Here is a 21,093-nt window from a genome sequence, read left to right as displayed (position 1 = left end):
AATTGACCTTAAAATTGCTAAGGGCACCAAAGCGGGAGAATTCACGTAAGACAGCCGGAAACGAAACCCGTGGTTCAGAGACATACAGCAGAAGATCATCCGCATATAGTGCCGCCTTGACCATACGGGAACCCAACTGTATACCGTGGACATCGGGGCAACGACACAACGCCACCGCCAGATGCTCCATCACCAAGGCAAAGAGCAAAGGCGAGAGGGGGCAACCTTGGCGGGTACCATTGCGGACCGGAAAAAAATCCGAGATCACTCCGTTCGCCTACTCTGATTTTAATTTAAATAATAAAAGTTATATTTTATCCATTTTGATCCAATTGAGGGTACCCCTTTTGTATTTTTATGAGATTATGGTAGTTCCTTGTCCAATATAGATGTATTATATAGAGACCCGGCAGCAATGCCCACACTGATCGCTAGCATTACCTCTCCCCCCAGCACCTCAGTCAAAGCTTTGCAGTAGATTGCAGGCCCCTGAAATAGTATCCGGGGTGGCAATCCATTGCTATTACAGCTAGAAGTATATGGAAGGCTCCCAGGCTTGTCTTTTTATTACTTCTATTACAGGCTGCTCTATGCAGCCTGAAATACATGTGCAGTAATTTTTGCAATGCATTGGTTTGTGGGTGGAGAGCCCAAAAAAATCAGGTTTGGTTGAACCCAAAGTGTTTGTTTGAAAAATTCATAATGAACCAGGCTCATTATGAACCAATTCCTCATCTCTAGTTACTACTCACCTGGGCGGTCACCTGTAGGAATGTCCTCCATACACTCCTCATCACCCCTCACATATGTCTCCGGAACAATAATAATGTTCAGATCTTCACCTGGATACAAAACCTGTGAAACAAATTGTAAATGTCACCAGACGGATGGAGAAGTCACATGGCATGTTTTAGAGGAGAAAAAAAATCATTCATTATCATGACCACCAAAAGTGACAGCAGGAGTTATCTGACCAAATAGCTGCAGGTCTCCTGGATAAAACCACCATGTTGGATCCTTATTCCAACCAGCAGCTTCCACAGCCAGAAAACTGTAAGAAGATCCAGACAATATATCATGTCTATGGTCAGCTTTATCCTGCCATCTCCACCTTTCTCATTACACAAGTAGAAAACATCTAATACTGTGGGATAAAACCAGACTGACCACGAGACCTTCACAGCCCTTCTACAGGGCAGAGGAAGATTTCATGTCACCTTATCTCCATCTACCTGATCATCCTGGAGGACATTTTCTTCCTTACAGTCCTGTGGTAGAAGAGGACTGGGACATCTCTCCGGTGATGTTCTCTTACTGGATGGAACTGGAGGAAACACATACAGGGGCTGAATTCATTCTTTCCATACAGATAATGAGAGGCCGTGTGTATTTAGTCATGTCTATTACCTGCTGATGTGAGGGGCTGCTGATCCTCCATCATCACCTCCTTGTACACATCTTTGTGTCCTTCTAAATACTCCCACTCCTCCATGGAGAAATAGACAGTGACATCCTGACACCTTATAGGAACCTGACAACACAATGATACAGTCATCATCAGATCCCTTCATAGCGCTCCTGTATAATGTCCCAGCATTCCCAGCAGTGTCACCTCTCCAGTCAGCAGCTCAATGATCTTGTTGGTGAGTTCTAGGATCTTCTGTCCATTGATCTCCTCATGTATCAGGGGGTGAGGTGGAGGCCCCGGGATTGGGCTCAGGGTTCTCCCCCATCCTTCAGATACAGGAGCTTGACAGCGCCCACTAGAGGTCTTCTTCACTACTGTGTAATCCTGTTTATGGAGAGACACATTAATAAATCTCACTCCATCCATTCCCAGAGTCCCTCACCTCTCCAGTCATATCATCTGTTATTACTATAGATAAGAATGATGTAATGTGACATCATCAGAATCTCTCACCTCTCCAGTAAGCTGGTGCAGGATCTCTAAGGTGAGATGTAATATTTTCTCCGCCATCTTGTCCTTATCCACTGAGAGGATCCTATACTGTAGGAACATGATTGGAAAGAATATAAGTCAATGTAAAATCATATACAATCCCATATAAATATAGACAATTCCTGGAGATAATAAGATATAACATGAGGAGATAATACGGGGTAGATCTTGTATATTCTCTCTCCTGTGGATAGTTGACAAAGTGTAATGTGAATAAGCTCCTGTAACCCCTTCTTACAGCTTGAAGTAACTGTATCTCACGTCTATGTAGCACATGGTGACATATTATTGCATCACTGTCACTACATGGTCTTACTTAGAGATCGGCGAACCTAACAAGATGTGTTTCAGGTTGAATAAGTTCTGATAAAACTAGAAGTGAAAGTATTATACTTTTAGGTCTCTTCAGATATAACAGCTGGACTCCCACTTTAAGCGCTGCGATCAATAGTGACACACAGCAAATAGGTGGCCATGACGGTTTATGGTCTAAGCCATAGCCTTGTTGGGGGAACACCCCAGTGAGTACATGCTGTAGGTTCCAAATAAAAACAAAATGGCTGCCGAGCTCAGGGAACACAAAGACACACATACTCAGATACTGTATATCAAAGTGTTCAGAAGTTTATTACATGTTACTGACGCTAGGTTCACACCTGCGTTCTTCTTTCCGTTCTGTGCTTTCCGTCTTCTGCATGCCAGAAGACGGAAAGCACAGACCGGGTCCGGCCGTGAGCGTTTTATGCTCTCCGCCGCGAAACCGGATTTTTTTTATCCGGACACAGAGTACTGCATGTCCGACTCTGTGTCCGGATTATAAAACCCGGTTTCGCGGCGGAGAGCATAAAACGCTCACCGCCGCTCACGGCCAGACATCTCTCTCACCCATTCAAATGAATGGGTGAGAGAGACTCCTGCAGGTTTCCGTCTCCTGCCTCTGTTTTATGCAGGAAACGGAAACCTGCATAACGGAGTTCACAACGCTGATGTGAACGAGCCCTTAGCTTTAATAGAGGAATAATGGCTGTACGCTAATTTAGGCATAACAAACTACATCACATAGAAATATGAATTATCATTGGTCAGAGTATAGAATGGGCATTTACAAATGATAAATATGTTCATACATAATCCATGAGGCAACTCATGATTGTCCGTGTCCACCATTTTAGTCTTATGAAAGTATTTGCACAGACCTCTAAGATGGATGGTCTGTCCTTGATCTATTAGAACTGGTTTAGACTGACTCCATATCTTGAGAACATTCCAACCTTTTCTTCTAAATAAGACGAGAGAGCAGAACTGCAAATCTCAAGGTTTAAGCAAACTTCACGAGAGACAACTTGTTATATAATGGAGAATATGAGAACAAATTGCAGACCGAGATGGCGGAAAACTAATCTCTCTCTCTTTTCACAGATATTTTTTCTCTCACAGCCTAATAGATTGTCTGCAGGTTAATACTGATACAGTATATGGGGCCTATAGTACAACAAAGATTTTGCAGTTATACCACATGGTGAATGGTATGAAAAAATAGTAATATACCCCAGAATAGTTCATGAAAAAAATATAACTCTTTCTACAAAAAAAAAAAAAAAAAATCAAGCCCATGTGCACCTCTGGGATTCCTGGAACAGAAAAGTATAATTTTATTTACCATGATACAACTGACCCAGAGGAAAAAGGATCAGGTTTTTTTTTGCCACTGCTCTGTTCATGGTGTAAAATGGCAAAAATAATGGTGGAAATAAGGGGGGAGGGGGGGGTTGTCGTCCCCCCCATTCTCCCCCAAAAAATTGATTGATAAATTACCGTATTTTTCAGACTATAAGATGCAGCAGACCAGAAGACGCACCTAGGTTTTAGAGGAGGAAAATAAGGAAAAAAAATTGAAGTAAAAAAATGGTAAAATATTTATTATATGGGAGTTGTAGTTTTGCCACAGATGCAAAGCCAATGCATAGGGCGACTTTTCTTGCAGGTCCAGATATACTTGTTAGTTGTACCATTTTAGGGAATCACCGCGTTTAGATCAAAAAGGTTCTATCGCCACTTTTTGTCAAAAATTAGTTAACAATGGCACATGGTTCTTTGTGCATCAATCTACATGCTGTCTGAGTGGTATAGCATTATCTGTGATATACACTGAGAAAATGTGAATGCATAATGGTTCCATCTCCAAATTTATCTGTTCAGAGCAAAAAGGTTCTATCTCCTGAATCAGTTCTATGCGCCGATCCAGACATCCACGTGGCGAAACGTTTTTTTCTTCATGCCCAACTTTGTGTCCAGTTAAAAAAAATGTGTTTCGCCGCGGAGTGGTACAAAACGCTCACGGGCATTCACTTGAATGGATTTGAAAACTGACTGCCAGGTTTCCGTCCCCTGTCCAGTTTCTCAGGGCAGAAGATGGAAACCCGCAAAGCGGAGACCGGGCGCAGGTGTGAACCCTCCCTACCTGGGACATTACACTGTGTGTTGACCACAATCCCATGTCTGGGCTACTAAAGGAGCAGATTGGGCCATATGCGGGTTCATGTGGCTCAGTGATCCTGACAATGACCATGACTATACGCACACACAATATATATAGCGAGATATATATACACTTACCTCCACCTGTACACTATATATATATATATATATATATATATATATATATAGGAGAGGAGGAATCCTTCTATTGTAGTGCTGAGGAGCGAAAGGACCTGTGATGATGTCATAGTCATGTGATCATGTGTGTGGGGGGAGTCAAGTGATCACATGATGAGGTGTTACTGGGTTACAAACTAAGTGTATACAGGACTCTGTTGTGAAGATTGCGGTCGGTGTAGAATTTTATGGAGCAGAGCTGTACGTGTATGACGTGTACGGAGCAGAGCTATAGGTGTATGACGTGTACGGAACAGAGTTGTATGAGTATGACGTGTACGGAGCAGAGCTGTGTGTGTATGATGTGTACGTAGCAGAGCTGTACGTGTATGACATGTACGGAGCAGAGCTGTGCGTGTATGACGTGTACGGAGCAGAGCTGTACGGAGCAGAGCTGTATGTGTATGACGTGTACGGAGCAGAGCTGTATGTGTATGACGTGTACGGAGCAGAGCTGTATGTGTATGACGTGTACGAAGCAGAGCTGTGTGTGTATGACGTGTACGGAGCAGAGCTGTGTGTGTCTGATGTGTGTGTGTATGATGTGTACGGAGCAGAGCTGTGTGTGTATGATGTGTACGGAGCAGAGCTGTGTGTGTATGACGTGTACGGAGCAGAGCTGTGTGTGTCTGATGTGTGTGTGTATGATGTGTACGTAGCAGAGCTGTGTGTGTATGATGTGTACGTAGCAGAGCTGTGTGTGTATGATGTGTACGTAGCAGAGCTGTGTGTGTATGATGTGTACGTAGCAGAGCTGTACGTGTATGACATGCAGGGAGCAGAGCTGTGCGTGTATGACGTGTACGGAGCAGAGCTGTACGAGTATGACGTGTACGTAGCAGAGCTGTACGTGTATGACATGCACGGAGCAGAGCTGTGCGTGTATGACGTGTACGGAGCAGAGCTGTACGAGTATGACGTGTACGGAGCAGAGCTGTACGAGTATGACGTGTATGGAGCAGAGCTGTATGTGTATGACGTGTACGGAGCAGAGCTGTATGTGTATGACGTGTACGGAGCAGAGCTGGGCGTGTATGACGTGTACGGTGCAGAGCTGGGCGTGTATGACGTGTACGGTGCAGAGCTGTATGTGTATGACGTGTATGGAGCAGAGCTGTGTGTGTGTATGATGTGTACGGAGCAGAGCTGTGTGTGTATGATGTGTACGGAGCAGAGCTGTGTGTGTATGATGTGTACAGAGCAGAGCTGTGTGTGTATGATGTATACGGAGCAGAGCTGTTTGTATCTGATGTGTACTGAGCAGAGCTGTGTGTGTATGATGTGTATGGAGCAGAGCTGTGTGTGTATGATGTGTATGGAGCAGAGCTGTGTGTGTATGATGTGTATAGAGCAAAGTTTTGTGTGTGTACTACATGTATAGAGCAGAGCCAGGGTCGGATTGTCCCACCTGGGTCGCAGTAAATCCGGTACCGGTTGGCCCTGTGCCTTTAGGGGGCCCTACCAGACTTCTGCTGCTGTTTATAATGGAGGTCCAGTAACAGACCCTATTTACTTACCTCTCCTCGCTCTTGCTCAGGGCTTCTCTTCATCTTCCTGGGGCCCACATGTGACTCTGTAGGTGTCCACTCCGGGGCTGTCATTAACCCTTTTGTCGCCAAGCACGTAGCTCTACGTCCTCCCAGGGTGTCACTTGCATAGCCGAGGACGTAGAGGTACGTGCTTTAATTCTGATGACCATATCTCCTGACTCGTTCAGCCTATGAAGATAATTTTAGATTCATTTTAAAGATGAGAATCTCATCTTTAAAATGACACCAAGATCTTCATGTTAACCCTTACTGTGCCAAAGCGATTCACTGTTGAAATCGCTATTGGGGATTTAGATCTCATTGAAGATCTCAATCCCCGACAGCGTTTTTAACAGCAATTCGCTAAAAATCTGTAAGTGCTATTATGAAGCTCTTGGTGTCATTTTAAAGATGAGATTCTCATCTTTAAAATGAATCTAAAATTATCTTCATAGGCCAAACGAGTCGTGAGATACAGGACTTTAAATTGTCCTGCCCCCCTCCTGTCTCGGGAAGTATTAGTGAAACAGGAAGGGGAGAAGGACTTGCAGCTGCAGCAGCTTGTACGGAGACACAGAGATAGAGAAGCTTTTTCTCTGATCTTTGTGGACAACCTCTATTTGACCCTAGGAGGAGGGGGGAGGAGGGATTAAGTCCCTATTTCCCCCCTCCTGTCAATCAGATAGCATACTGATTTGCAGTCTGATTGTCACATACAGGTATAATATAATTCCCCCTGAGCTTTACTAGTGGGGTATTCTTTTGTTATACCTCCTGAACACAACCAGGAAGGTTATTGGCGCTGTCACCCAGACATTTACCATTATCCAGGTCACAGCGCCAAAAAAAAAAGTCGCACCAAACACTTACACAACAAATACAAAGTCATGAATAAAGTTTACATTTCACCCAATCCCTGTCTATATCTGAGCTTTCTAGAGTAAAATACGCCTCAAGCGATATCCGTTACACGCTAAAATAATAGTAAGGGTGAATTTACACTGAGTAAACGCTAGCTTATTCTGAACGTAAAACACGTTCAGAATAAGCGGTGTCTAAAGCAGCTCCATTCATTTCTATGGGAGCGGGGATACGAGCGCTCCCCATAGAAATGAATGGGCTGCTTCTTTCACTCTGTGCAGTCCCATTGAAGTGAATGGGGAGTGCCAGCGTATACGGCAAGCTCTGCTCATGCCGGAGCGTACACGCCGGCACTCCCCATTCACTTCAATGGGACTGCACGGAGTGAAAGAAGCAGCCCATTCATTTCTATGGGGAGCGCTCGTATCCCCGCTCCCATAGAAATGAATGGAGCTGCTTTAGACGCCGCTTATTCTGAACGTGTTTTACGTTCAGAATAAGCTAGCGTTTACTCAGTGTGAATGCACCCTAATAGCTATTATCACTAGAGATGAACGTATAGTTTCCTAAAATTTTTATAGGGGGATGGAAAATACTATTTTTATGTAAAGTCCTATTTAATTTGCATGCACAAAATGGAATGGCGCATTTCTGCAATTTTGGCGTTTCTTTAACACCCGCCCCTGTAAATATATACATGTGTGGTATGTATGAACTCCTCACATATTGCAGTTTTTTGGAAAGTACATTTTGTTTGCAGAAAGGGATTGCTTGGGTCACACTTTAGTGGAAAGATTGAATTATTGCGCAATTTTTGCTAGCAATCTCTGTTTGCCACAACATTGCATGAAGGTGGTTGTATATATGAACTGTTAAATTGTGTTTTTATATACGGTATGCTGTGCAATCACAAAAAAGTTAGATTTTGGTATCACAGTCACAGTTTGGTAGGTGTAGTATAGCTTTATAACATATTAGTGAATAACAGCAAAATCCTGCCTATCTTCTGTATTAGGGTTTTTGGGAGTCCGAGCTCTTGTTGTAGTTGATGTTTGCGGTACATACAGTATAGTATATATACACATTGTACACACCTTAACTTATTATTTTAAATGTATTTTGTATATGAATCTGAGATTGAACATGAGTTTTAGGTGCAAATATGTGTTTTAGATCACTGTAGGAGTAAATACTAAAACATAACTTTTACTAATATTTGTTTAAAATTGGCCTAAATAAAATGATAACACAATTGCAGTATGACTTCACTATTATCAGGCAACAATTAGTATTTTTATTGCCTTCCCTATACAGTCATCTACAAAATAACTTTTTCCCATATGTAGCTCTCAGTTTGTTGAGAACCACACAGTTTACCCCTTGATATCTGGGTACTAACAAATGCAGAGAGCAGAGACCCAGTTGATCAGGTAGCAATCAACATCTCCCACCAGGTGAATGAAAGCTCTGTGGTCTATATACTACATATGCAAGGCTGGCTGTGGCACAACAGGTCCCAGCCAGACCTTAAATAGCTCCATTCATCACAACGTTTTGCAGTGATGTTCACATATGCTGCTAGGTATTTCTATATTGTGGAGCCTAGATTTAGCATTGCATCCACATTATACCAGTCACAACGTTTTGCAGTGATGTTCACATATGCTGCTAGGTATTTCTATATTGTGGAGCCTGTATTTAGCATTGCATCCACAGTATACCAATAATAAGGTCTGGAGCACTTCCTAGCACTGCAGCCTAGCCACAAGCCGTAGTTTCATTTCTCCCTGTGTAGTGTTAGTCAAACTGTCTACCTTACAGCCTCATAGGAGCCCAGATGCAGCACGGCCCCAGAGTTATTTAGTCTCCAATTTCTCTGCTATACTAAGTTACCAGGTCCTCCCCATTTGCTTTAGAGGTCCCTGGTTTCCCCTCTACGCAGTACAGAGGTACCGTGTCCCACCATCAGGGGCACGGGAATTGCAGTTTTAACTGCAGAGACATCGTTTCCCATATCAATATCCTCCTGATGAGCTAGTTACCCTAGCGAAACGCTGCGTAGAGGGGAAACCAGGGACCTCTAAAGCAAATGGGGAGGACCTGGTAACTTAGTATAGCAGAGAAATTGGAGACTAAATAACTCTGGGGCCGTGCTGCATCTGGGCTCCTATGAGGCTGTAAGGTAGACAGTTTGACTAACACTACACAGGGAGAGATGAAACTACGGCTTGTGGCTAGGCTGCAGTGCTAGGAAGTGCTCCAGACCTTATTATTGGTATACTGTGGATGCAATGCTAAATACAGGCTCCACAATATAGAAATACCTAGCAGCATATGTGAACATCACTGCAAAACGTTGTGATGAATGGAGCTATTTAAGGTCTGGCTGGGACCTGTTGTGCCACAGCCAGCCTTGCATATGTAGTATATAGACCACAGAGCTTTCATTCACCTGGTGGGAGATGTTGATTGCTACCTGATCAACTGGGTCTCTGCTCTCTGCATTTGTTAGTACCCAGATATCAAGGGGTAAACTGTGTGGTTCTCAACAAACTGAGAGCTACATATGGGAAAAAGTTATTTTGTAGATGACTGTATAGGGAAGGCAATAAAAATACTAATTGTTGCCTGATAATAGTGAAGTCATACTGCAATTGTGTTATCATTTTATTTAGGCCAATTTTAAACAAATATTAGTAAAAGTTATGTTTTAGTATTTACTCCTACAGTGATCTAGTTTAGTACCTTGAGTAAATTACCCGTCAGTGACTCAAATATGTGTTTTAGTACATTTTTTTTTTAAAAAAAAAAATGTTTTGTGTTTTTCACAAAGTTGCATGAAGGTGGATGTGGCTATTGATGACCCATTGAGACATATGTAATCTTCAGGTTGTCTACGTTCAAAAAATATATAGGGTTTAGGGTTCACTTGCTTTTCATGGTGTGTAATCCCTACATTTTATAGGATGATACTTTTTTAGCATTTCCAGCTTCAAAGCAGATTTTTGTTCCTTCCAGTTCTAGCAATTTTCTGAAGACACATGCATGCGGGTCCAGGCCATAGTGATATGTATGAACTCTGCACATGTTGAACTCTTATTTTTAGGAGGTTTGGTGCATATAATTTATTGTTTGGTTTCCACTTTTAACAGCTAATATAAATTTATTTGCATTTTTTCATAAAACATTCACTTTAAATCAAAATTGCATGAAGGTGCCTGTTCGTATACAGTACCAAGTGGCATTCTGACAATGCTGCAGGTGTCTACTTTAAGAAAATATATAGGTATGGGGGGTTGGATGCTTTTTTAATGTTGCAATTTAGCTTTGATTTATCCATCTCAAAACTGTGAAAATTGCTCTGGCTACTAGAGGTGCAAAATTTCCAGAGACCCTTGGCAGCGAAAAGGTTAATACACTCTGTAATTTTAATTATATTGGCACCTCCAGGACACTGATCTAGTTAAAATGCATCCTGCTGATGTGTTATCTTGTAAACCACAAGATAAGATAAGATAATCCTTTAATAGTCCCACAATGGGGAAATTCAGTGTGATACAGCATCATGGATAGTACAGTAGTATATAGCAAGAAAGAACACATACAGGCTCATGGCAGATAAAGAGATACTAGGAGTCATAGCAACAAACTAAAGAAAGAAAGAAAGAAAGATTATGAATGATAATCTGTTTTCCCTTAGCCCAAACAGCAGCACAACTGGGGTATTCCTGCCCCTATGAGCTGTTAGGACAGGTGGAATTTTTAATTACCTAACAGCTTTTGACCCCCTATAAGAGGCCGGAAGACCTGCTCCTCCCTTGTGTTAGTAACATGTATGATATACAAAGCATAATTTATAAAGGTGATACACACACATATTTATATAATACACAACATATTTGTACAATAGTACCTCCTAGGGAGGGAGCCTTGTGCTGCTGTTTGGGCTAAGGGAAAACAGATTATCATTCATAATCCTTCTTTCCCCCTACGCCCAACAGCAGCACAACTGGGGATTTAGCAAGTATTGTTCCCCCTAGGGCGGGTCCTCCTGGCAGGCTGATGCCAAGACGGAGTGCCCAAATGCTGTAGCATCGGCCGTACGCCAGTCCAGTCTGTAATGTTTGGCAAAAGTCAGCTGTGAGCTCCAGGAGGCTGCAGCACATATCTGCTCTAGAGAGAGGAACCGTGTCTCTGCCCATGATGTCGCCACTGCTCGGGTGGCATGGGCTCATAGGAAATCTGGAACAGGAAGATTCTGGGCCCGCAGGGAACAGCTGATAGCTTCTCCGATCCATCTCGACAGGGTTACCTTTGATGCTTTAGCGCCTCTATTGTGGCCAAACACATTAACTAGAAGATTCTCTGATCTTCGGAACGGTGCTGTACGGTCTAGGTAAATACGTAGTGCTCTTACCAGATCCAGTGTGTGTAGCTTCTCCTCCTGCTCCGTAGCAGGAGAGGGAAAGAAACCCGGTAGGGTGATCACTTGGTTGGTGTTCTGAAGTGTTGGTACCTTTGGCAAAAATCCCGGAACGAACCTTAGCTGTACCCTGTCAGGGAAGAAGGTTATGAAAGGTTCAGAGGCCGTTGGGGCCTGCAATTCGCCAACCCTCTTGGTGGAGGTTATTGCCAGCAGGAAAGTCACCTTAAATGACAGGTACTTCCAGTCCACTTCAGATAATGGTTTGAAGGGGGGCGCACACAGCCCTTGTAGAACCGCGGCCAGGTCCCACCTGAGGACAGGGGGCCGTACCTGGGGGCGGAGCCTGGTAGCCCCCCTAAGGAACTGTTTGACAAGAGGATCTTGTGATAACCGTGTCTCCAGGAGAGCAGATAGAGCTGACACTTGAACCTTGAGGGTGGCAGGTGCTAGTCCTCTCTCCAGGCCGTTCTGTAAGAACTCTAGGACTGCATCTCTGTCTGGATCTCGGTGGCTGCCTGTACACCAATCTCGGAATATCCGGGCGATCCTTTGGTAGCTCTGATTGGTTGCCTCTGCTCTTGAATGGGACTTAGGGACTTAGAACTCCCTGGGACAATCCTCTGTCTGCGCGTATGGCGCGGTTAACCTCCAGGCAGTGAGGTTGAATTTGTCTAGGCCCAGGCACGGCCGACTGTTCAGTGACACCAGGTTCCTGACTGGTGGAAGCCTCCAGTAGTTCCCCCGACTCATAAGGATAAGGTTGGTGAACCATGCCCTTTTTGGCCAGAACGGCATGATCACTATTGCCGAAGTCTGGTCCTGCCTGAGTTTCGCCAATACCTTTGGGATCATGGGATGGGAGGGAACACGTATGCCAGTTCGAACCTCCATGGTATTGACAGGGCATCCACAGCCAAAGGGTTGTCTTCCCGGTACAGGGAGCAAAACCTTTCTACTTTGGCATTGTGTTGGGTGGCCATCAGATCCACCTCAGGGAGACCCCATCTCCTGGTCAGGTAGTGGAAGATGTCCTGATTCAAGGACCATTCGCCTGCGGTCGGGCGGCCTCTGCTGAGTTGATCCGCTAGGATGTTTAGGCGGCCCAGGATATGTACCGCGGCCAGCTGGGAGAGGTTCCGTTCTGCCCAGGAGAAGATCAGGTTGGTGACTTGCAGGAGCGAGGGGGACCTGGTTCCTCCCTGCTTGTTGATATAGTGGACTGTCGTCAGATTGTCTGATCTTACTTTGACCGCTTTCCTTCGTAGAAGTGGTGCAAATGACAGAAGGGCTCGATGAACTGCGGTAAGCTCGCGCCAGTTGGATGAGTGCGTCCTCTCCCGCTGATTCCATGTACCTTGAACCGGGGTCTCCCCCAGATGAGCTCCCCAACCTGTGAGGGAGGTATCTGTCGTCAACAGGGTCCAGGCGGGCTGGACCGAGGACTTCCCATCTCGCAGATGGGTCCACCAGGGCAAGGTTTGCTGATGGTTAACTGGATTGGCTTCTGTAAACCTGAAGGACTGTGATTCCAGACTCTCAAGATCTCGTTCTGTAGAGGGCGCATATGCCATAGGGCCCAAGGAACTGCATCTAGGGTAGCAGACATCAATCTAAGGACCTTCATAGCCGTCCTGATGGTGACCTTCTGTGTAGAAGACAAATGATGTGCTGCCCGAGCGATTTTCCTTTTGCGAGGAGAGGGTAGAGAGACCATCATGTTGAGAGAGTCTACAATAAGTCCCAGGAACTGAACTTGTGTTGATGGCACCATTACTGACTTCTGCCAGTTTACCAGCCACCCCAGCTTGTCTAGTAGAGCTACGACGCTCTGCACCTGCCTGGTAAGAACCTCCTTTGAATGAGCCTTCAGAAGCCAGTCGTCCAGGTACGGGAATATGAATATGCCTTGAGGGAGCAGGGCGGCAGCGACCAGAGCTATAACCTTTGTGAAGGTGTGGGGGGCGGAGGATATGCCGAACGGGAGGGCTGCGAACTGGAAGTGCGCCTCTTTCCCTTCTATGTATACGGCAATCCTTAGGAACTTTCGGTGTGCGGGAAAGATGGGTACGTGGAGATAGGCCTCCTTCAGGTCCAGAGTGACAAAGTGATCTCCAGGGTGCAGGAAAGGTAGCACTGACCTGATGGTCTCCATGCGGAACCGCAGCTTGCGGATGAAGCGATTCAGATACCTGAGATCGATGAGCATACGCCACTCGCCTGATGACTTGGGGACCAAGAAGACTGGAGAATAGACGCCTGTGCCTTGCTCTGCGCGAGGAACCACCTCCAGCGCGGCTTTGTCCACGTACTCCTGATTCAATTTCTCCCGATGAAGTTGTTTGGGGCCCTGAAGAGGGCGGGTTCTTACCATCTTCTCTGGCGGCTGGGAAACAAAATTAATTTTATAGCCCTCCTGGATCGTCTGGATGACCCAGGGGTCCCGAATATTCTGGCGCCAGGCATCCACATAGTGGGAAAGACGACCGCCCACCACAGGGGAGGGGGGGGGGAGGGAGGGGTAATGTGGGGGAGTTAGAAGGGGGCATTCTTACGCCCACGAGATAAGCCCCGACCTCTTCCTCTGCCGGATCGCCGCTGGTCTCTGGTTCCTCTCCTGGTGGCGCCTCTTCCTCGAAAGGAGGAACTCCGACCTTCAAGAGACTGTGGCAGATTCTTGCCTTTGGAGTCGGCCAATCCTTCCATGATGTGGTCGAGCTCCCTCCCGAACAGCCGTGCGGGCTCAAAGGGGAGACCACACAGACTGTTTTTGGAGGTGAGATCAACCTTCCAGGGCTTCAGCCACAGGGGTCGGCGAGCCACAGTAGCCAGCGCCATGGATCTGGCCGCCAGACGGGTCTGGAAATGGGCAGCCTCGGTCAGGTGATCCACCAGTAAAGTGATGTCCGACATTGCCGCGAGGAGATCATCTCGATCCACGCTGGAATCGATGTCCTTGGCAAGAGATGAAAGCTCTGCCCGTAAGCCAGTCGCTACCTCATTCATGACAATACCCAAAGAGGCCTGGGCAGAGGCGGCCGAATACACCCGCCTCAGAGATCCTTCCACTCGACGATACATGGGATCCCTGAGACCAGACCCGTCCTCAGATGGGAGGACGGTGCACCTTGATAATTTGGCCACGGTGATGTCCACTTTTGGTGGAGGACCCCACGTCTTCAGCTGACTCTCAGAGACGGGAAAAAGCAACTTAAAACGCCTGGATGGCGCAAAGGATCTCTCCAGGTGCCTCCATTCACGCTCCATCAGGCGGAGCATCTCCGAAGAGGGCCTGAAAGTGCGGGACCTGCGGCTTGAACCTTCCCCGCCTTCCCGGTCTCTGATTCTCAGGGTCCTGAATACTCTGGACATCTTGTCCAGGGGAAAAATCTCCTTCTCCTCCTCAGTACTTGATAACGATTCCACGTCCCTGAGGCGCAATTTTTCCAGGGGCGGCAGGGTCAACTCACAGTCCAGGCGCGGTCTCTTGGGCAGGGAGACGGATTCCATCCTCTTCATGGAGTCCTGGACATACCCCTTCACACAGGAAACCATCTCTCACATGGGAGTTGTTTCAGAGGGGGGGGCTCTGCACCCCTGACAGAACCGGTACTGGGAGTCGTCAGGAAGCGGAACCTTACAGGTAGCGCACGCCAGATGCTTCCTTTTGGATGCAACTTTCCTTCGAGGAGGAATAGTGGAGGAGGAAGAGGAAGACATTCTGAGGAGGAAGAAAGAGAGATCCACTAACAACTTACTGCTCCCAGGGATAACACCAACACCTGCTTTTCCCCTCCCCCCCTGGCCATGTCCACCAAACCTTAATCAACGAAGCACAGCTTTCCAGAGCAAATGAATGACCGAGGAGCTTCTCCAGTTGATGTGCTTGTAACCGGAGCGACAAGCACTGAATGATGGTCTAGTGGGACTTTAAATAGGCCAGGGGGCGGGGTTTGTTCGGAGCAACGCCCAAAGCGGGCGGGGACTGCAAAGGAGGCAATATGAATCTAAAAAAGAGAGGGGGGGGCAGGGGGATCCAACTCAGGCCTGGGATCCCCAGGAACAGGGAGGGCCCCCCCCCCCCCAAATCTCCACGGCAAATGCTCGCGTCTAGGGGTTTCTTTCTATGTCTGCCACGAGACTGCGCACTGCGCATGCGCGGCGGACCAGTTAGCCGGCGGACCCGAGGACGCGACAGAGCTCAGAAGCGCGCATGAAGCGGCAGGTTCCCCCGCCAGGAAGAAGAAGAAACCTCCTAATGAAAAGGAAAAAATGAAGGTCTTCCGCTGTCAGGTAAGGAAGGGGGAGAGCAGTGGACCCCTATGAGAGGTCAGAACACCTGCTCCCCCCTGACCACCTGTGTCCCACAGGACAGAAAAAAACACAAGGGAGGAGCAGGTCTTCCGGCCTCTTATAGGGGTCAAAAGCTGTTAGGTAATTAAAAATTCCACCTGTCCTAACAGCTCATAGGGGCAGAAATACCCCAGTTGTGCTGCTGTTGGGCGTAGGGGGAAAGGAAAAAAAACTTCAGGATCATTTAGTTCTCTGTGTGAAGTGATGTTGATAACACAGCCCGACTGCGGTTGGAGGACACGAGGGTGGGCACAGCATGTAGACATAACAGTCAGAATCAAGGAAAAAAAGTTATATATGTGGGTGTAAATTGCTGCTTGGGCACACAACAGGCCTCAAAAGGGAAGAAGCGCTGCACTTTTTAGGTTTTGGAGTACAGATTTAGAAGGACTTTCTGGATACCATGTTGTTTTTGCAAAGCCCTTTACTAGCCATGCTAGTAAATTGGAATTTTCCAAGAAGTGACCCCATTTTGTAGAGGCAATTATAACGTCCAAAGTCCAACCAACTAAATCTATGCTCCAAGTGCCACATAGCGCTATTTCACATCTGCGCCCTGCTATGCTTCAAATGGCAGTATACGCCCTCATGTATGACACTGGTGTACCCAGGATAACATACTTAATGTCATATGTGGGTATAAATGGCTGTTTGGGCTTAGCTGGGCACAGAAGGGAAAGAGCGCTATTTTGGTTTGGTTGGACATCATGCCACTTTTGCAGAGCCCCTGAATTGCCAGTAAAGTGGATTCTGCAGACTTGTGACCCTATTTTAGAACCTACACCCCTCAAGGGATTAATCAAGGTGGGTAATGAGCATTTTTAACCCTTGAGAATTGCATTAATTTAATTTCAATAAATGATGGGGCAGCTGATACTGAAAAGGGAAAATTGCGATCTTTCCAATGATACACCATTTGTGGGGCATAATAGAGGTTGCAGGGGCCGCTGTGGGGCATAATAGAGGTTGCAGTTTATACCCACATACTACATTACGTACGTTATCCTGGGTACACCAGTGATATACATGGGGCATAAACTGCAGTTTGGGCACACAGCAGGGCGCAGAAGGAAGAAGCACTATGTGGCTTTTGGAGTGCAGATTCAAATGTTTGGTATCTGGACGCCATGTCATGTCTGCAGAGCCTGTAAGGTACCAGAAAAGTGGAATCCTCTAAGGAATGACCTCATTTTGAAAACTGAGCCCCTCAAATAATTTATCAGGGGGTGCAGAGAGTATTAGTATCCCAGACGTGACTGCAGAGCGGATGGTGAAAAGTGAATACATACGCTGTGCGGGGTACATTGGGTACACCAAACTCCCTACTATGTCCCCGATAGCTTCTATGATCGGGTGTTCACTCTGGGGGTCACTTTTAGTTTATTTTCCCTCATAAGCTCTAAATATGGGGTGTCCCCTGATATATGCATGCACAGCTTATACAGTCCTATGAAAAAGTTTGGGCCCCCCTATTAATCTTAATCATTTTTAGTTCTAAATATTTTGGTGTTTGCAGCAGCCATTTCAGTTTGATATATCTAATAACTGATGGACACAGTAATATTTCAGGATTGAAATGAGGTTTATTGTATTAACAGAAAATGTGCAATATGCATTAAACCAAAATTTGACCGGTGCAAAAGTATGGGCACCTCAACAGAAAAGTGACATTAATATTTAGTAGATCCTCCTTTTGCAAAGATAACATCCTCTAGTCGCTTCCTGTAGCTTTTAATCAGTTCCTGGATCCTGGATGAAGGTATTTTGGACCATTCCTCTTTACAAAACAATACAAGTTCAGTTAAGTTTGATGGTTGCCGAGCATGGACAGCCCGCTCTCAAATGATCTGAAAACAAAGATTGTTCAACATAGTTGTTCAGGGGAAGGATACAAAACGTTATCTCAGAGATTTAACCTGTCAGTTTCCACTGTGAGGAACATAGTAAGGAAATTGAAGACTACAGGGACAGTTCTTGTTAAGCCCAGAAGTGTCAGGCCAAGAAAAATATCAGAAAGGCAGAGAAGAAGAATGGTGAGAACAGTCAAGGACAATCCACAGACCACCTCCAAAGAGCTGCAGCATCATCTTGCTGCAGATGGTGTCACTGTGCATCGGTCAACAATACAGCACACTTTGCACAAGGAGAAGCTGTATGGCAGAGTGATGAGAAAGAAGCCGTTTCTGCAAGCACGCCACAAACAGAGTCGCCTGAGGTATGCAAAAGCACATTTGGACAAGGCAGCTTCATTTTGGAAGAAGGTCCTGTGGACTGATGAAACAAAGATTGAGTTGTTTGGTCATACAAAAAGGCGTTATGCATGGCGTCCAAAAAAAACAGCATTCCAAGAAAAACACTTGCTACCCACTGTAAAATTTGGTGGAGGTTCCATCATGCTTTGGGGCTGTTTGGCCAATGCTGGCACCAGGAATCTTGTTAAAGTTGAGGGTCACAGCAGATTCTTGAGAATAATGTTCAAGAATCAGTGACGAAGTTGAAGTTACGCCGGGGATGGATATTTCAGCAAGACAATGATCCAAAACACCGCTCCAAATCGACTCAGGCATTCATGCAGAGGAACAATTACAATGTTCTGGAATGGCCATCCCAGTCCACAGACCTGAATATCATTGAACATCTGTGGGATGATTGGAAGCGGGCTCGGCGACCATCATGCTCGGCGACCATCAAACTTAACTGAACTTGAATTGTTTTGTAAAGAGGAATGGTCCAGAATACCTTCATCCAGGATCCAGGAACTGATTAAAAGCTACAGGAAGCGACTAGAGGCTGTTATCTTTGCAAAAGGAGGATCTACTAAATATTAATGTCACTTTTCTGTTGAGGTGCCCATACTTTTGCACAGGTCAAATTTTGGTTTAATGCATATTGCACATTTTCTGTTAGTACAATAAACCTCATTTCAATCCTGAAATATTACTGTGTCCATCAGTTATTAGATATATCAAACTGAAATGGCTGCTGCAAATACCAAAATATTTAGAACTAAAAATGATTAAGATTAATAGGGGTGCCCAAACTTTTTCATAGGACTGTACATTCTTTTCCTGCCACAGCCAGTTGTGTTTGCATCGCCATCTTCTGAGAGGTGTAACATTTTTATTTTTCAGTTGACAGAATTGGTTGAGGGCTTATTTTTTGCGAGACAACCTGTGCTTTCTATTGGTACTTTTGGAGTACCTAAGACTTTTTGATCACTTTTTATAGCATATTTTGTAAGGTGAGATGGCAAAAATCACTACTTTTGGCGTTTTTTTAAAAAAATATTTCTTCCCTGGCATTCACTGTGTACATTAAATATTGTTTCAGTTTTATTGTACAGGCTGTTACAGATGCAGCGATACCAAATGTGTATTGTTTTTATAAATTTTTAGGTTTTTTTTATATGATACTTTTTATATAGAAAGGGAATTTTTAGGCTTTATAACTATTTTAAATTTAGTTTTTATTGAAATTTTTTGAAGATATAGAAAAACTGTACATCATACAGAGAAAGAAAATGAAAGAGAAAACAAGAACAAAATACATTACTATGGTATTAGACATGCGAATGAAAATAAACAGGTCCGCAATCACACAGTCCAAGTGCAGAACCGAAAATAGCAATCAAAATCAAAATTTGCGGAAATCGCAACAGACAGCGGGGGTGTACAATCCGCAATGTTTGACCTACAAGATGGGCAATTGGCATCTTCGGCAGTAGTAAAATAAGAGAGGGGGGGGAACAGTGACAATAATAGGGGGTAAAAAACACAAACAAGTTACATTAATAATGCATAGTACAACAATGCATAGCTCAATACAAAGTTATACCCTGCCTTAAACTGGTACAGATGTGTGCCCGATAGAGTACTTCAGGACCCGCAGAAAACAGAGGTTAGTATCTAGTAGGGAGAGCAGTATGGGCAGGGTGGGGGGATTTCCCTTACTGTTCATAAGGGAGAGCCAAAGGGTCCATTAAGGGAACCTTCACACGGAGTTACGCTGCGCTCATTCTGAATGTAAAAACACGTTCAGAATGAGCGCGTAAAAAGCAGCTCCCATTGACTTGAATGGGTGCCGGCATACGTGCGTAATACATTGAAAGCAATAGGGAAAAAAAACCTCCCATTGATTTCAATGGGGAGCGCACGTATGCCGGCTCCCATTCAAGTCAATGGGAGCTGCTTTTTACGCGCTCATTCTGAACGTGTTTTTACATTCACAATGAGCGCAGCGTAACTCCGTGTGAAGGCTCCCTTAGAGCGGAATTTGGGAAAGGTATGATTTTTAGAGGCTAGCATTCTTTCCAGAGTACAGGCTAAATTGACATGATGGACCAATTTGTTCACAGTTAAACAAGGCAAAGTCCACCACTGGCCAACAATCATGAACTTGGCCACTAAGATAATCTGACCTAAGACAGTGTGAGAACCGTCTGGGAATGTGCCAGTATCTAGGAAACAGAGTGCCAGACTTGGTGATGGTGAGATATTGAGGCCAAACACAGAAGACATGAGTTGAAAAACAGCCACCCAAAAGGCCTGAACCGGGGGCATTCCCACTGTGAGCGCAATTCACTCTAAGTATCACCGTATTGAAGTCCAAATTAATAAAGTTGTCTTTTCCTTTTCATAAGCCAGGCTCAGAGAAACTCACTCCACAAACAGCTTGTGTGTGTGTGAAGTGTATTTTGTCTTTAATGGTAACACTGAGGTAGTATATAACACATTGCATAGACAAAACAGGTTGGATTTGCATAATTAGCATAACATGATTGGTGGAGAAGTTGTAACAATAGTCCTGATGCATGTCTATTGGATGAGAGTTCCACTGATGGAGAAAGTATTACCCAGGTCAGCTCGCACAGTGGGAGGGATAATAATGGGGAGGATTTGGTATTTGGAGGGGTTTACCTTGTAGTAGGAAATTTTCCCAAAATGGTCAAGAGCATTCGTAGCAGCACATAGGGAGGTATCCGGGCAGGTCAGGGAGAGAATGACATCATCAGCATACAATCCTATTTTGTGATAATGACAGCCAACTGTGATACATTTGATATCATCGTCCGCTCTAATGCATTTGCCAATGCGAATATGATGGGGGAAAGGGGGCAGCCCTGGCGGGTTCCATTTGAAATTAGGAAGGGTTCGGACAGGAACCCTGAGGATAAAACACGTCCAGATGGGCACGAGTATAGAGCTAATATAGCAGATCTGAAAACCAGGCCCATGCCAAATTTATCTAAAAGTCGGTCCAGATAGCTCCAATGGACTCTATCGAATGCCGTTTCGGCATCTAAGGCTAGAAGC

At 45.2% G+C, this 21,093-nt stretch overlaps 1 pseudogene; it reads right to left on the bottom strand.

Moving 5' to 3' along the window:
* The window catches only part of LOC142209930 (uncharacterized), a 520,021-nt pseudogene that overhangs the window by 74,565 nt on the left and 424,363 nt on the right, over positions 1–21,093 (bottom strand).

Source organism: Leptodactylus fuscus, chromosome 6 (assembly GCF_031893055.1).
Source record: "Leptodactylus fuscus isolate aLepFus1 chromosome 6, aLepFus1.hap2, whole genome shotgun sequence".
In the NCBI taxonomy this organism is placed as follows: domain Eukaryota; kingdom Metazoa; phylum Chordata; class Amphibia; order Anura; family Leptodactylidae; genus Leptodactylus; species Leptodactylus fuscus.
The sequence above is the reverse complement of the archived record's forward strand: the minus strand, read 5'-3'. Positions and strand labels throughout refer to the sequence as shown.